The sequence below is a fragment of the Anolis carolinensis genome, chromosome 3 (assembly GCF_035594765.1).
Source record: "Anolis carolinensis isolate JA03-04 chromosome 3, rAnoCar3.1.pri, whole genome shotgun sequence".
NCBI classification, from domain to species: domain Eukaryota; kingdom Metazoa; phylum Chordata; class Lepidosauria; order Squamata; family Dactyloidae; genus Anolis; species Anolis carolinensis.
In genome coordinates, this window is record NC_085843.1 from 40,300,914 (window position 1) to 40,318,424 (window position 17,511).

Consider the following 17,511-nt stretch of genomic DNA (forward strand, 5'->3'; position numbering starts at 1 on the left):
AGTAAGGTATTCCCTTAGCATCCAGGCCCCAAGGACTTCAGAGTAACCAACGGTGTACAAGTAACTTATTATAAAAATTATTTTTTTGTAAACTGACGGTGGACAAATCACATCTTGCAACAAAGTCTGGAAAAGCAGAACTTAATCTACTCCAGATTCAGTCATGGGAATTTCAAACCAATCCGTAAAAATATAAAAGAAAGCAATGAGTTATTCCATCACAATCCTTTTGGATATTCAAACCTTATACCACAATATGAAATGTTGCCTTGTCCCAGCATAACTTTAACATATGCTAGATTTGAGTCTGTACCTACCAGTGTAGTGCTTTAACAACACAACTGCAGTACATTTTGTGAACTATGGTTGTAATGGAAATTGTAGTTTTTGGAAATCTGAAATTTCCCTCCCGAACACAGCGTTGTCACACCATGTTGATATCACAGCAAGGCATTACTCTTATCTTATTGCTGCTCTCCTAGTATTGTTGCACTGTAGGGTTGTTGAAAACGTGCTTTTCTAAATCCTTGAAATAATGCCCCTTTTTCCTACAGCAATTCAATAGCAATTTTGGATGTGGATGCCTCATAGCCCTTTCTTTTGTGAATGATCCATTAGTAGGCATGGTGGGGGTATAGCTAGGTTTCCCCTCCTTCAAGGAGAAGGAGAAGCCCCAGAGCACTTTTTGTTCTTGTACATGGAAGATGACTTTTCTTGTATGTTTAAACCCTTCGTAATCCCCTCTTCTGGCTGTTTTGGTGTTGTTTGCCTGTTATACTGTCATAATTAATATAACACATATAGCATAATGTTTGACTCTGTTATAACAAGTTACAATGCTATAAGGAGGACAGAACTGGCAGTGTCAAAAACATGGCAGTCTCTTCTCTCTGTAGCAGAAAGTAAAAAAATGGCAAGGGATGGCATGGCCATTTTATTTTCTTGTGTGTCTTTTCTAATGAAAGAGATTTTCTGATAAAAGATCTTGGCAATTGCAGATGGTTTTGCAATGTCGTCATATTGTCATGACACCACTATAGTGTTACTGTGCTATTATGTCTATATTTTAAAAATAGAAAAACTAATCATGAAGCTAGGGGTGAATACAGGAGTTGGTAATGACACCATTAATGTGGATGAAAGAAATGTGCAAATGCCACTGTTAAAATGGCAAGGGTGCAATAGAGAGTGCCAGCAATTTGCTGCCCTCAAGAAGCAGATTTCATTCGGAACAATGTAGCACAAAAGATGTAGTGTGATAAGGATCTCAGGAAATATTTTGTTTTATTCTGAGCTCTTCTGAAACATGCCACAACCATATGATGTCAGTTAGGAATATTACTAAAGCTGATGCTTTTGCATATCCATTCCGATGCCCCTTCAGTGCCCCTTTTTCACGCCTACTAGTGTGTCTACTAGTGGCCGCCTTGAACTGGAGAATGGGATGTCTCTTGTTCATCTCCTTGTTCCCATCAGGAGTAGCTGTCATAGCTTTTATAACTATGAGCTGGGCTATTGCTATCTTCAGTGTGCAGGAAAAATTGCACTTCCCAATGCTTCTGTTGCCTGGTCCACAGCCATAACAGCATGCCAACTTGGAGAGGGGCAAAAAACAAAAACCCTTTAAAAATTCATCCCATTATTGGACCAGAAAGTAAGGAAGTGGACCATAAAGGGAGGGGGTTTAAATTCTCCAGCTTGGATTAAAATCTGTTATGGAGAATTTTGCAGGCTGTAATATTTGTCTTCTCTTTGAGAGGAACACTACAAACTACCAAGATGTGTATATATGAGCCAGGAAATGTTGATTTTGGCACATTACTAGTGTTTTACCCCAGTACTCTAGTTTCAGCTATTTGAAATGTAGGATTTTAACCCAATTAAGCCTAATTAAGCCACGCTGAAACGAATGGAGCTTTTAATGTATGTTATGTATTTGACACCAAAAGAATGAGGATGAATTCATGGCAAAAGGCATTTACAATCAGACCATATACATAAGGGAAACCACAAAGGAAGAATAGGATAGCAAAATTAAAATGGGGTAAGATGGTTAGATAAAAAAAAAGCTGTAACAGAAAGGCTTATACTTGCTTATCAGACCAAGACAAACGATTGGCGTTGAATGCTTTTTTGAAATTGCATGTATGCAGGTAGCAAGTCACGTGCTTGCTAAAATTTGTGATACTGGAGTGATCTCTAGTTGCCCATCCATGTGTGCAGTAATGATCTTTTATCCAAAATGAGGAAAAAGACTCTCATAGTATGAGTTTAGCCTTTCTCTACCCAGACAATTATCGGTAGAATCATCTCCCACTAGGAAGAGCAGATTTCCAAAAGAAGATCCTCATTAGTGTTATACCTGTATGCTTTCCCTGTAACTATAGTGCCAATAAGTTTGAATACTTTTTGAAGCTGTTTCAATAGTTGCCACAAGTTGTGTTTCAGGGAATCCACTGAGAATCCTCCCTTCCCAATTGCACCTCTAGCCTCCAGGAATGGTTTTATGGATGTTCTCTGTCTCCATGTTCTTCCTGGTTTCAGAATATAGTACTTAATATGGATGCCAAGAGTGTTTGGTGTATCACAGAGGGCACATCTTTTGGCAACGTGTGTGTCTGGAATATGTGTCATTAGATTCAGGACATAGTTGATCTGATGTTATACTTTTCTGCAAAGTGGAAACTCAGAATGGCTTCCCTTGTTGCTTAGGAAGTAGTTTAATGCCTCTTCATGGATCATGTCAATGTAGAGGCAGGAGGTTTGGTTGTTACTTTTTTGTATAATCCTATTTCTGAGCTACAAATAAATAACAACCAAACTTCCTAGATTTCCATTACCAATGGTCCATTTCATGTCACTGGAAGTTTTTTTTCAAACACATGTACAAGCTGTCTTGAGAGAGACATGTGTGGTTTAGATATGACAAAAATGGGAAAAATTCTTCTTTTGGACAATTATATTGGTTAGTATTTTGCTATTCTTGCATCAAACAGAGGATGAGCTGGAAAGGCTATGTCTGAGACTTTATGGTTTAAATAACCGTGGCCTGTTTGTAATTTGAAATACAGTTTATTTCTGTCCTTGGTACAGTATGTACTATATGTATTACGCTGTGTGCTATACTACGAGTTGCACCTGTTCCGACATAAGTAGAAGACATTATTATAGCTGTCGAGGATAGAAGATTCCTCTGTATGTGTGTTTGAGGGAAGTGAACAGTGAAAGAATGGCCTTCTCTTAATTTGTTTACTGGCAGCCTCTTCCAGAGCCTCCTTCGGCAGCGAGATCAGTTTTCCCTGCCCCACTATTGTCTGGGGAAATCTATCTTCAGGAGTTGCTTTCTTAAAAAGATCTCATGCCAAGTAATCAGTGGGCTTTGTGTCGTTTGCCTGTCAAAAGAGATATGTTTACACCTTCCATGCGTGCGTTAAAAAGCTCTCAGATTACAAAAGCAAGAGTGGTGGGTGCCTTCCAGCCCTCCCTGTTCATAGGCGGCAGGGGGGTGGGGTGGGTATGTATTTATGATAATTGCGTGGACTGCTTGGAACAATGCATTCCAACATCCTGTAACATAAATAAGGAAGGTGGGGCTAGCTGACACTACACGGCTTGTTTGCCAGCAGTCCTGATCTTCCACTCTATGGCTATCTATATCTGTCCCCTTGCCATTACACAGCCTCAGCCTGGCAGCGCTGAACCTGTTGCTGCATTAGCCGAGTTGTCTTTTGCTCTTAGATAGGGGAAGGAGGGTTGTCTGCTGTCTGGTAGGAGGGCTTTGTCTGTGTGTGCCTTTCTCTCTGTCTCTCTCTCTCTCTCTCTGTCTCTCTCTCTCTGTCTCTGTCTCACACTCTCGCTTGCTCTCCCCCCCCTCTCTCTCTTGCTCTCTCTCTCCCTTTCCCGTCTCTGTGGTTTGTAAGGTAGGTTGCAGTGTGTGTATATACACAACATCAAGAGCAGGAAAATGGACTCATTAGGGAGGCAGGCAGTCATTACCATTCACACTGCACTTCCAGGGAGGCAGCGACTATGAGGAGACAAACTGAGGACTGGGGAGCAAGGTAGGCCAGCCAACTTTTATAAAAAAAAGAGGGAGAAAATGTTCCTTTCCTTCCCCCCACTACCCTCTCCCCCTTTCTTTCCCACTTGTCTATTATCTCCCCTCCTCTCTTGCTTTATAAATTTTATTTTAAAGGATGTAAGTTTGCGAAACAGATGTGTGAGCTTGAATTTGGAACATCTCTAGGCCTCCCCCCTTCGACAAATGCACTCTGCCCACTTATTTAAGAATATAGAGTCCTTTTATAATAATTCGCTTGGATTACTTTTTTTATTTTAAATCAGTGCAGGATACAAATATGTTTGTTTTTCCAACATGAGTTCCAAGTAAATCAATATCTTTCACTCCTTTGAAACAACAGTCTCCGTATGTTTAGTGACTCTCTGCTTTTTTCTTTCTGTTTATGCAATTCCATCTGTCTATCCATATATCATGTTCTTGTTTACTGCTGAATGTTTTTGTTGTTGTTGAGGGGGTTTTTTGTGAGTAGTATTTGCCAATGAGTTTTAACTATTGAAGCCTGTGACCAGAGATTACAATGACTGCTCTTTGTTTGATATCTGTTGTAAGCCCATATTTACTGTATATGAAAACAAATTGCAACCTGGAAAGGAGGCTTCTCTATTCTGAAAGGGGTTTTTCAAAACATAATTTTATTATGGGAATGGATGTTCTTGAAGCTTTTATTTGCACATATATGTGCCTCAGCCGATTCTATCAACAAATATTTTAAGCTGCCAGTTTCTCGGAGGGACAAAACAGAGGGGACTGTAGCTTTTATTTTTATTCATCATTATATTGTAAGGATATCACTAGAGGCATATGAATTCAAACTTTTTGTAAAGGAGTTGCTATCCCTGATTTCTCTCCCCTCTCCATCCCAATACACACAACTCTTCCCACCACACTATATCTTCCTTGATTGTACTTTTCTTCTTCTGTCTTGATGCAGGGAGGTGATACCTTTTACAAACCAAATATCCTGAGATATGACTCTTTCTTTCATCATAATTCATATATGCCGTTTCAGACACTGGAGATATTTGTGAAAATATTTTTATTTTGCTAAGGGAAATGCTGCTATGCGTGCCATAGCCCATTTCAAATTGTTTGAGGATCTTTTTAAGCCAGTTCTCTTTCTCTTTCTCTCCCTACCTCCCAAGGATTGTAAAGGCTGTTTAAACTGATCCATTTAGAAGGGCTTTTAAACTTGAACTTATGTCAGGGCTGCCACAGAGTAAAACTGCTACTCTGCTGGCTATATTAAAAGAGGAGAAAAAAAAGTGGAAGGGTGTTACATAAAATGTTCAGTAGAAGCCATGAGTAATTACTACCTATAGAAAATGGATGCTAATCAGTGGAGATCTTTCAACAGTAACAATCCATTAAAAAACAAGATTATTAAATAACAAGGGAGAACCTTTATTTTAAATTGCATTATGCCTTTCTTGATAACACAAAGGAGGCCTTAAAGCTATTTGCCCAACCTACCTAGCACTGTAGAAGAGATTGTTCACATCATTCATTTAATTCATTCTTTCAGGATGATAAAAAGTTTTTGATGTTATCAGTGCGAGGCACTGAAAAACTGCAACACAGTAGGTTCTTTCTTTCTTTCTTTCTTTCTTTCTTTCTTTCTTTCTTTCTTTCTTTCTTTCTTTCTTTCTTTCTGTTTAAGATTTCCACCTCAGCTGAGGCTACCTCTTACTAGATAAGCCAAATTAATTTAAACTAGAGCAACAAATGATCCTGTAAACATGGCAGATAGATCTCATTTTTGTGAGATTGCATTGTTTCTAATCCCTAAATTATAATTGAAGCAAACTTGGAAGAAAGTTCCTTTGAAAATAGTTTGGTTTCCTTCAAAGTAAATATTTCAGGATTGGAGCTTTCTGCAGCACCCTTCCCTCCCCTCCAAATTATTTTACTCTGAACGTACTGTAATTCAGTTGTCCTTGTTCTTGGCCCACTTAACTTTCAAGAGAATCTCATCAATAATTGTTTGTAAATCGGGATATATACTTCCATTTGAAAACATATGAATTGAACATATGGATGTATAGCCTTAAAAGTATATATTGCTGTCCTGTTATGAATTTGCAGTTATTGAAACTTTGGCCTGTCTGATAGGAAAGTGAATATTAGTTGGTTCCACAGAAAGGAAAGCTATTTAGTGAACAACTTGGTGGGCTGCAACAACAGTATTTAGGAGCCATTGATTTACCCCTTGGGAGGGATATGGGTTTTCAAACACCTGATGCTTGCCTTTGAACCATAGATCCATGGTCTATAACAGCACAGTTCTTTCACTTGTGGGAATTCTTGGAAGCCTTTAATTTTATTTAAATGTAAGGTTTACAGACTTTTGTGGGATGATAATATGCCATACCAGCTGTTGTATATCATCGTTTTTTTTAAAAAAAATGATGAAAATATATTGCTTAATTTCATGAAAGCCTTGGGCAAGCAGAATATCACATTGCAGGAAGCAAAGCTGTCTGTGAAATACTTTTGCTCTTTTCTCAGTCAGAAGAAGACTGCTGATTTATTTTAAAGACAGAGAGTTCCACTGAAAATATTAAATTTTTTTACATGAATCATATGCATGCAAAATGCCTCAAATCAAAAGAGCAAAGTATGATGGTAACTTGGTACTGAGAAGCAGAAAGCTAACTTTGGTTCATAAGTTGGAACCATTTCGTTGCGAGCAATATCGAGAAGTATCGCATTATAGCCAACCTTGTTGGGTGCAATGTCGCACATACCTCGCAGTTTTTCTGACTCCAATTCCATTTAAAAGTGGAACATCCTATGGTAGGTTTGGTTCGCTCACGGTGTGCTTTATTTTAGTATTGGAACAGACAGTTATTTAACACACCCACTTGAGGAAGTGCTCTGAAGTAGTTATTTCATGCTTTGCCATGCCCTGTAGCTAAAACAGTTATAACTGGCTCATGAAGGTGTATTCTTCTTTAACTCCTTTGACAGTTTAGCGAGATTTTCCTTTTAAAAGGGACGAGAGTGAAGAGATACTGAGTAGCTCACTGGAGAAACTTCCCCTAAAAGTTTCTTTCAGGAGCCCTGCATTTGGCTTAGGATCCTGACTCAAAGTTCACCGACTTCATTGGACTTTGGCTTACGACTTTAGGGAAAAAAGGAAAATCAATCCTATTTATTTTTGATTTGATCAAATATATCACTTTCCTGATCTGATGTTCTGATTGATTAAAAATATTTTCATTTCTTAGTATTTTTTCCAAGTTCTCTGAGTGAATAAGCTGGGTAGCATTAAAATGAGAAAAAATAGAAACAGGAATTTTAAAGGCCCCTTTATGTTCTGTTTTTAAGAGGGTTTATTCACTTTAAAATAATCTTACCTCATCTCTGTGTTTCATCAGTCATTATTAGCTTTCAAGAACTGTTTTTATCAATATTCTTTATAAAATAAATGAGTACAAAAATGACTGGTTCTGATTCGTTTTATGGTTGTGCAATTTTATTGGACTTATTTTACGGTAATGGAGCAAGGAAAATTCCCATTGCGAGGGACTCGAGCAACTGACAATTACTGTTTTATTTTTAGTTATTTAACTTTATTTTAAAAATATAAACACTTCTACCCCTTCTTTTTTTAGACAGCAGCTTCTCTCTCTGCGTAGACTTGGCAATATAAATCCTGCAGCAGCAGAGAAATTGCTAGTAAACAAAAGTGAAACTGGTTTCTTATAAAACATTGTCGAGCATATGAGATACACACAAAAATAAATTACTAACCTATATGTGTGTGTGTATGTGGATATATAATTAATAACCTTACCACCTTCCTCCGCACACAGTAATTTTTTCTTGGATAATAGTGTTGTTGAAGTAGGAAGAGTCACATTTTCGGGCTTTTTGCTGTATTTACTAATTTCACACTGAAGCAAAAGTTTGTTTCTTTTCAGGCTTGGAAGCAATTCAAGTTAATTGCAACATGAGTTATTTTTGGTGTTCTGAATACTTATGCTTTAAACTAATGTTATGGCACACACACACACACACACACACACACACACCCTTCTTCAGGCCTTATCCTTGGGTTCCTTTGGTGTCTTCATTATCTGAAATGTGTGCTTTTGATTGGATTCTAAAAAAGATGTTAAGAATTAAGACTTATGTGTGGAAAAATATTCATAAAATTTCTTTATTCAAATTCAGCTCAGAATAGGTAGATGGAATTCAGAATGGATGGTCATATAAAGTGTTAATTAAACAAAGAGAGAATAATTTCCTTATAGTTTTTTTGATGGACATAGCTATGACGGGGTATAAACAAGAATACCAATGAAATCCAATAGTATGGATCCTGTTATAGTTCATCGGCTTGGCATCTGCTGTTTATAAAATGAAATTAAAAATTACCATTAACTAATTTTACAGCTTTGATTAAACGAGACTGGGTTGCAGGCATTCTCAAGCCTTTTCTCATTGATTTGTAATGGCCCTCTCTCACTTAATAGTGAGCCGTAAACACTATTTTTTGAGGGTAGGAACTTCTATTGCTGCTGCATCTTCTGTACTTGTTCTGTAAATATTACAGTTTGTTAAACTGGCACGCTCAATATCAAAAGAATGTTCCGATTTAGTAACATTTCATTGCCACGTGTACGAATAAGGAGATTATGAAATCAGTTTCTACTTTACCCTGGTGAATGCCCTATTCAGAATTGAGTTCTAGTTACCTTATCTGAATTTTGAAAAATTAACTAACGTGATTCCTGTGAATGAAAATATGTAGCACATATGACTTAACCAGTACCTTGAACCCAATATCTTACTTGAAGTGCTTTAAATTTCGGAGATATTGTACTTTTGGAGATATTTGGGAGATATTGCAAACACATTAACAACCTCGCTGCACAATCATTCCACACTCTTCCATGAAAATTCCTGCCTCCTTCCCATGGCCCATTGTAATCATACTTCTAGTATTACATCTGATCACTCTAGCTAGCAAGGGGCACTGAGTTGCTTGCCACTAGTATCAGATAGGTCAACACAACAGTAAAGCTTGCTTCTAGCAGTCCAGAAAAACAGTAAAACTTGGTTCTCGCAGTCCAGAAAAAAGAGAGAAAGAAGTAGGATACAAGAGAAAAGGAGAGAAGGAAGTAAACTTTGGAAACTGATATTCTGAATGGAGCCATTTTGGAGTATTTTATCTTACAACCACTGGTTACACATAAACAAGAACTACCGCTCCTAGTTGTCCCATGTTTCTGTGTTGCTGCAGATAGTATAGTTTAAATAGCCACATTCTTTTTCTCTGAAAATCATTTGCATTCCAGCCAGTATTTTTTTTTGTTTTTGCTTTGAGTACAATCTTTTGCATACTTTTACATGGGAGAAAAGTCCTATTGAATTTTGCAGGACATATTTCCGAAGAAATATAGAGAGGATTGGACTGCCTTGAAGAAAATACTTTAGCATGATGTTGTCTTTAATTTCACAGTACATTTTCACTAGCAGGTAAATCAGTATATTTTGATGGAAGCAGAGATCTTTGTATATAGGTCTGTGCCTTTCATAATGTCTAAGTTGTTTGATCTTGTTTTGTTCAGTCATTTACAACTTAAGGTAACCCTAAGGCGATTGATTATATGAAGGGGTTTTCTTGGCAAGATTTTTTCAGAGGCAAATAGTGTTCACCACCTTCTGAGGCTGAGAATGTGTGACTTGCACAAGGTCCCCAGTAGGTTTCCATAAATAATAATAATAATAATAATAATACATTTATTTATTTGTAGCTTGCCCTATCTTCCCGAAGGAACACTGGGCCTTAAAATCCTGGTCTTCAGAGTTCAACATTCAAAGCAACCTCAAAGACAAACTGATTACTGACATGAGTCCTTTTTTAAAAAGCAAAAAGCAAAAACCTACATCTAGGTATTAAAAACTTGCTTTTTAAATTAGGTTGAATTACAATTTTTCTGTGGAAATGGGAAATATGGAAGAAGTTACTTTGATTGCTTCAAAGAGACATTATTGAACCCATAGTATTAAAAAAGGCAGAAAATTAATGTATATTGGTTTGCTACATGCAGAACTGAAGGAGGAAAGTTTGTTGATCATTATGGGGTAATGGAAAGATCATTCTTGTTTAAATCTGAATTTAAGCAAATTCACAAATTTAGGTCATACTTTGGCTTGTTAGGTCTACTATGTTTGCTGGGTGGGATATGCATCTCTGTGGATTCTCTGGAGAGCCTGTTGGCTCTGCTCTCCTGCTGTGAGGAAAGCATTCCCTGGCTTGATCTTTTGTTCATAGGGAATCCTGCATATTGAAAAATCTGACAGCCTCTCTAGACAACCACACAACCTGAAAAAATTAGCTCCTAGGCCTAATCCTGTTGTTAGTCTTGAACAGAATAGACCCATTGAATTTACCTAAGTGTTGACTCACCATTCAACAATTGAATGAATATATCTACTCTTGTTAGGGCTAATAAATAGGATGTCACCCTTAATTGCATCAGTTCTACAGAATGATACAGAGGTTCTAAAGTAGTGCTTGGTTTTTCTTCCTCAGGGTGAGAGAAGTGGCCATGGAAACTCTCTAAATTTGGGACTCTCTAAATTTGGTGGTGGCAATAGGATCATAGCAGTAGAAGGCTGCGGTATCATTCTTCTCTTGGAAGGAAAGAACTTGAGCTGCTTCTTCTTCAGTTACAGCATTCTGTACATGGCTTTTCATAATCCTTCACTTTGTTTTGGGGCAGAGAAATAAGGAGTGGATTTCACCTAATTTCTCCAGTGAGAGGAGACATTCTCCAGCATTTCCCCTACATTGGAACTTACCATCGCCAATGATTTGAACCTATCTTTCTTTTCTATAAGGATTCTTGTCTCCAACCTCAGTTCTGCAAGTACCAAAAGTAGCAACTAATTCCCCATTTTTTGTCATTCATAATACGTATAGTTTTTGTTATATGACTGTGTATCATTGTGGACAGAAAGATATCCACTCTTATTCACTAGTGCACATCAAAGTAGTAGAGTCAATTTTATTAAGTGGACTTATTCTTTTTCTTGTAACCATAGAAAAATAATTTCCCAAATGTTTTAAGAAAAATGGCTTCTAATTTTTTTTGACTGAGCTCCACTTTCATTCTTGAAGATTCAGCTCCATTTTGTAGGGTTACTGAAATGGGAAATTTCTGAAGCATAATTGTGGTGACTGTGATTAAGTGTCTTCTACATGTTAATTCAGCATTGTAGAAAAATAGATAAAAACTGGCCTATTTGATGGCATAGTATTATTTATTATTTATTTATTTACAGTATTTATATTTTGCCCTTCTCACTCCGAAGGGGACTCAGGGCGGATCACATTTTACACATATAAAGCAAACATTCAATGCCATATAACATAGAACAGAGACAAGAGACAGATGCAGAGGCAATTTAAACCTTCTCCAGCTTCCAGCTTCCTGAGGGTATGCTTGATTCCAGCCACAGGGGGAGCAGCTGCTTCATCATCCACTGCGATGGCACTTCCTCATTCCAACAGCAGCTGGATGATTTTTATGGTGTCGTAAATTAGCCTCCCCACATATAAGTGGTACCTAAATTTCCTACTTGATAGATGCAACTATTTTTCGGGTTGCATAGGTCAGCAACGAGCATGGGCTATATTTTATTTTTAATTGTTGGGTGCTCACCCCGACACGGGCTGGCCTCAAACTCATGACCTCTTGGTCAGAGTGATTTATTGCAGCTGGCTGCTAACCAGCCTGTGCCACAGCCCGACCCCTCTAGTAGAGTATGCTTTATGGAGACTAGCTTAGTAGCAGTACTACTAGTGAAAGTGGCATGATTATAAAGTATGTCAGAGATTAAGCCATTGTTTAAAATATGTGTGTGATTGTGAACTATAGGAATATTCAAGACTTGGGACATCTCAAGAACTTCGTCACATTTTCTTTTCTATACATAATGTAAAGCCTCCCGAGTCCCTTTAGGGAGATGGAGGCGAGGTATAAAAATGTTTATTATTATTATTATTATTATTATTATTATTATTATTATTATTATTATTACACTTGTAAAAAATAAGAATCACTATATATACTTATGTACAAGTCCACCTCATATATAAATTGAGGGTGGGTTTTGGGAGAAAAATTATGGATTTATATTTTCTGTGGATTTTTCAAGGGTCATTTGATGGAAAGAGAAAAGCACTAATGCCAGGGTCAACTGCCCCGACCACCATTCTCCCTCCTCTAAAAGGTAAAGGTTTTCCCCTGATATTAAGTCTATTGGTGTCCGACTCTGGGGGTTGGTGCTCATCTCAGTTTCTAAGCTGAAGAGCCAGCATTGTCCGTAGACGTCTCCAAGGTCATGTGGTTGGCATGACTGCATGGAGTGCCGTTACCTTCCTGCCGGAGCGGAACCTATTAATCTACTCACATTTGTATATTTTCGAGTTGCTAGGTTGGCAGAAGCTGGGGCTAACAATGGGAGCTCACTCTGCTCCCTGGATTCGAACTGCCGACCTTTTGGTCAACAAGTTCATCAGCTCAGTGGTTTAATCCACTGCGCCACCGGGGCTCCCTCCCTCCTCTAGGCATATGGGTGGAGTTTTGTTAGAATATATCTTAGTTATTTAAAATTATATTCCATTTTCCCTCCTCTAGGCATTGAAAACGACCAGAAGTGGAACAACAGTAAAGAAGGTAGAGAGACGATATTTCGTGTAGGTTCTCCAAAGCTCTTGCCTTTTGCCATTCTACTCAGAAAGGGAATACAGTAGTTCCTTTTTTGATAAAGAGTTAAGGTACAGTACCTGTGGATGAGATGGCCCAAGTTTTTTGGTTTGATTTTTTGTATAAAATTTCTAGACTTCTACATGAGCATATAGATAAACTGAAGTTTATACTCTTTCAAATGTTCTTTAAATACACTGAGAACAAAAAACATGGAATATAATTTTAAAATAACTAAGGTTCTAACAAAACTCCATCCATATGCCAAGATGGAGTGATATAGGTTGTGCTGTGGTAGAGGCCATCAGCAATGCTTCTGGGCTGGGCTGAGTAGCGCCTTGGTTGTCGGGCTAGAAAAAAGTACTCTCAGGCAAAATGTAACATTGGCCTCATGCTTTTGTGAAATTTGGTGGGCCTGTGTAGCCCCCCACAACTTCCTGTTCATTTGACATGAGATTGATTTAACCTACTTACCCTCCCTTTAGTTCTTCATGCACCCACTTCAGTTAACAAGCTGGTTACACACCTGATAGCTTCCTCATCACTGTACCATAGTTGTGTGCTTTCCCTGTAATTTCTCCTACTACAGGCATGGCAGAAAGGCCATCACATGCTACACCCAGCATAGTTATTTCGGTCATTAAGGGTTTTTGATTTCTGAGGGATTTTGTGTGTGTGGCTGTTTTGTCACAGCTAGTGGGTATGCTGGTGCAGAAGTAGAATGTGAAGTATTATAAATTTATGGGGAGATTACATTTGGATAATCTGTTTTTTGTCAGATTCCTAAGTCATTAAAGACACCATAAGCCTTTTTCAGAGTGACTGTTTTAAAGACCTATATCTAGAGTTAACGATAGACAGTACAGGGCAGGGATAGGCAAAGTGTGGTCCACAGGGTATATGTATGGTCTGATTCTCTCCCACCTTGAAAAAATGTTGAATCTCCAGAAAGGGACGTGGTGCCTACAGAATTCCCCCCACAAAACGTAATTCCTTCTTGGTTTTTATTGGCCAAAAAGTACTTTTTTAAAAAAACTGGGAGAGACCAGCTAGGACCATGGACTTTCAGAAGTTGCTCACGCTCAATGAAGGGTCAGATCGTGGAAAATATCAAGCTTACGTGTATTATTGCAGCTTAACAAAGTCACCTCTCATTTCCCATTTGCAGTTGACATCAGAAAGACACTGTCTTCTTCCAAGTTAACTGTTCCCATCTCTATGACATCTTTTTCAAAATAAATGAACATTGAGAATGAGCCATGCTTCCTTGCTATCTTTCTTTGGTGTTTCTGCCTCTGGCATTTCATATATACTATATATAATTATAAATATTAAAAAATCCAATTGATGCCAGTTTTTAAAGATTTCAACGTTCTTTGCTATTGGACAAACTATTTCATTGTTATGTTTAGTTCTTTTTAAGATCCTGTCATTTCTTTTAAAAGCTTATTCTTTCTGGACCACGTGAACTTCCTACAAAACGTCACCTGTACAATTCTGCTTTAAGTATTACACAGATGTGAAAACTACTATTCTTGCATAGTTCAGAAGCACACAATATTTATGCAATAACATAATGTCCTGTTAAATCAGACAATTTAAGGATATGTATAAGAGACAATGAAGAAGAAAAAAACCTCCTCCCTAATTTAATACCTTCTCCCCTTTTATAAATTTCTCCTCTCAAATTTCTTCCACCAAAGAATTTTGTTTTCAAAGCATTTGGTATTCATTTGTGTTTAATCTCATTTTTAGATAGTTTTCCTTTTTCATTCAAAAGAAAAGAAGATAAAGCAGACAAAAAGGAAAGGGGGAGAGAGAAAGAGTTATCCTCTTTATTCATCTGATGCTCCAGTTCTTAGTAATATAGATGGTTTAAAAATCCATTTATTTTAGTGGAATTTACTGTCAAATATGTGTGATTACACAAAAAAGCATAAAAGAATTAAGTTACTGGTAAATAGGTACTGTAAGTGTGGTGAGGATTATGTTTTGTTCTAAAGGATTCAGTTCGACTGGTGACTCTTCTACAGGCTAACCTCTCATAATTACTGCATAGAATTGGGGCTATAAAATATTTAAGGGAACAATAGGACCTTCTTAAAGCTAGTACAGCCCCTGGTGGGAGTAGAAAACAAGATACTTGCCATATATAGCTTTATGGTGTCTTGTTGAATATTATGATGTTGTTGATGATGGCTCTGGATGCAGTTATGGCAAATCTAAACTGCAGATACTGCACATATTGCAACAAAATTGCAGATTTTTCAAATAGGAAATTAGATAGAATTTGGATGCCAAGAGAGGTGGTGCTGTTCTTGTGAAATGGAACAGTTATATATCTTTCATCTTTGACTCATGGGCTCTGTCCTGTTAATTCAGAATACAGTTTGTTATAATATACTTTGATGTTATATTTCAGCATGATAGAACATCTTGTTGCTTGTATTGATGAGTCTATGAGAGGTGAATTTCACCTTCAGTCTACTTTAGTTAAGTATGAACACAATCCATAAGGTAGGGTTAGTGCACTGCAGCTCTTAACAGCACTAGCTGATGATCAGAAATGATAGATGTTTGCCAGAAGGAATACTGGAGATTTGGTAAAGGGAAGAAACAGAGAGCGGGAAGGAAAATATTACAAAATGCAAAACAACAAGTAGGATTTGGACTACAAAATTTAAGATTATACGTCACATGTTGTTTAGTATGATTTAAATAATTGATAAAATTAAGAAATAAAAGAAACTTAGAAATAGAAGGTTGCAACTTGTGCTTTGGGTGGCATGGACACTTGTGGTATTATGAGACTATAGTGAATGAAGGTTTTGACAATTAGTATGTGAGATAAGCACTTTTGAGAACATGAACAATGTTATAATGGAAGATAGCATTGCTTACTTAGGTGATCCCTCGTTGTCTGAGTATGATTGTCTTCCAGGTGTAGTGTCCTGGCGGTGGATACGTAGGTGACTGTGGAGCCATATTCTTGACCTGCATGTTCTTCCACAATGAGATCATCAATTTCTAGGTGGAAGGCTTTGCCAATCAGGGTTAGCTTGACGTGCCTTCCTCTTGGCACATATCTTCCTTTTGCCTTCATTCGTGCCTCTCCAAATTCCACAGCACTATGGTCATAGCTGACCTCCATTTAGAGTGTTCAAGGGCCAGGGCTTCCCAGTTCTTGGTGTCTATGCCACAGCTTTTAAGGTTAGCTTTATGCCCATCTTTAAATCTCTTTTCCTGTCCATCAACATTCCTTTTTCTGTTCTTGGGCTGGGAGTAGAGTAACTGCTTTGGGAGACGGTGAATGGACATTCAGACAATGTGGCTAGTCCAGTAGAGTTGATGGCGTAGAAGTATCGCTTCAATGCTAGTGGTCTTTGTTTCTTCCAGCACGCTGACATTTGTCCGCCTGTCTTCCCAAGAGATTTGCAGGATTTTTGTAGGAAGATGTCATTGAGCAACTCAACTCAAAAATATTTTACAGAAAAGAAACAACTGGTTTAATTTGGTTAAAAACATCAAGATATGTTAGAGATTCCCTGCAGAAAATATAATATCAAGTCAAAAGAACAATTATTGAGAGAATGTATGTTGGAAATGTAAGAAGCAAGAAGGATTCTTTTATCATATATAGTAGATTTGCAAAAAGACAAGAAATACTGGATTCAAATAAATACTAAAATGTAGCTTTTGAAGATAAATATTTAACTAAAGGCTAAACTTTTTATCCTGCATTTCGTAGAAGAGAAACAAGAAAAGAGTTAAGGAATATAAGGAATAAGGAAAAATAAGCATGTGTTGGCTTCGACGCGGTCTGAATTACAGCTCTTGTATAAGGTCTGGTGGATGAATGGCATAAGCACTTTGCATTGTTTTAAACTTTGTATATTGTATTTTATGACTATTTTATGACTGTTTTAACTGTTTTAATCGTTTTAGTTTATTGTATATCAATGTAACGGCATCAATTGCCACTTGTAAGCCGCCCTGAGTCCCCTCGGGTGAGAAGGGCGGGGTATAAATAATTGAAATGAATAATAATAAATAAATAAATGTTAATATATGATAACAACTGCCAGAATAGTTTATGCACAGAAATGGAAAACCGATTGGATTCCTGTTTAAGACGAATGGTTACTCAAACTTAATGACTTAGCAAGGTTGGATCATTTTTCTATTCTGATTTAAAAAAAATCTTAGTAATGTTCATGGAAGACTGGAAACTCCATTTGACTTTTTGGGGGTGGGGGTGGGGGGTGGAGTGGTTTATAACTGTTGGCTTTACCAATTAGGATGACTTGAATACATAAACAGAGTGTAATTCATGGATATGGCAGAGAAAGAATTTAATGATTAAATTATAAATGCAGAAGAAATAGTTGGAAATCTTTTTGTTTTTCTTTTGTTAGTTCTTTATTAGCATAGTGAGAGGGATAGTAAGTTTTGTGTTGAACTTTTGTATTGGGTAGTTTTTAGTTCATGATTTGTAGTTTTTTATTGTTTCATGCATTATTCAGTTTGTAATTTTTGTAGGTCTTATATAAAATAAGATTAGTTTTTTTTAATAAAAGGAACGATGGTAGTTGTAGTACAATAACACTGGGAGTGCAACACGTTCTCCATTTCTACTAAAATTAACAATGTATAGCTATGTCACATATTTCACACTAATGAAAAAAGGAGAACGTAACTAACGGATTA

At 37.2% G+C, this 17,511-nt stretch overlaps 1 long non-coding RNA gene across 2 annotated transcripts in view; it reads left to right on the forward strand.

Moving 5' to 3' along the window:
• Nucleotides 1-892: 892 nt before the first annotated feature.
• The window catches only part of LOC103278414 (LINE-1 retrotransposable element ORF2 protein), a 313,002-nt gene continuing 296,383 nt past the window's right edge, over nucleotides 893-17,511 (forward strand). The window contains exon 1 of one of the 2 annotated variants that reach the window (XR_010004939.1): nucleotides 893-4,061. This is a non-coding gene — a long non-coding RNA (LINE-1 retrotransposable element ORF2 protein). The remainder of the gene's footprint in view (nucleotides 4,062-17,511) is intronic. The other variant, XR_506033.3, reaches the window with a different exon arrangement.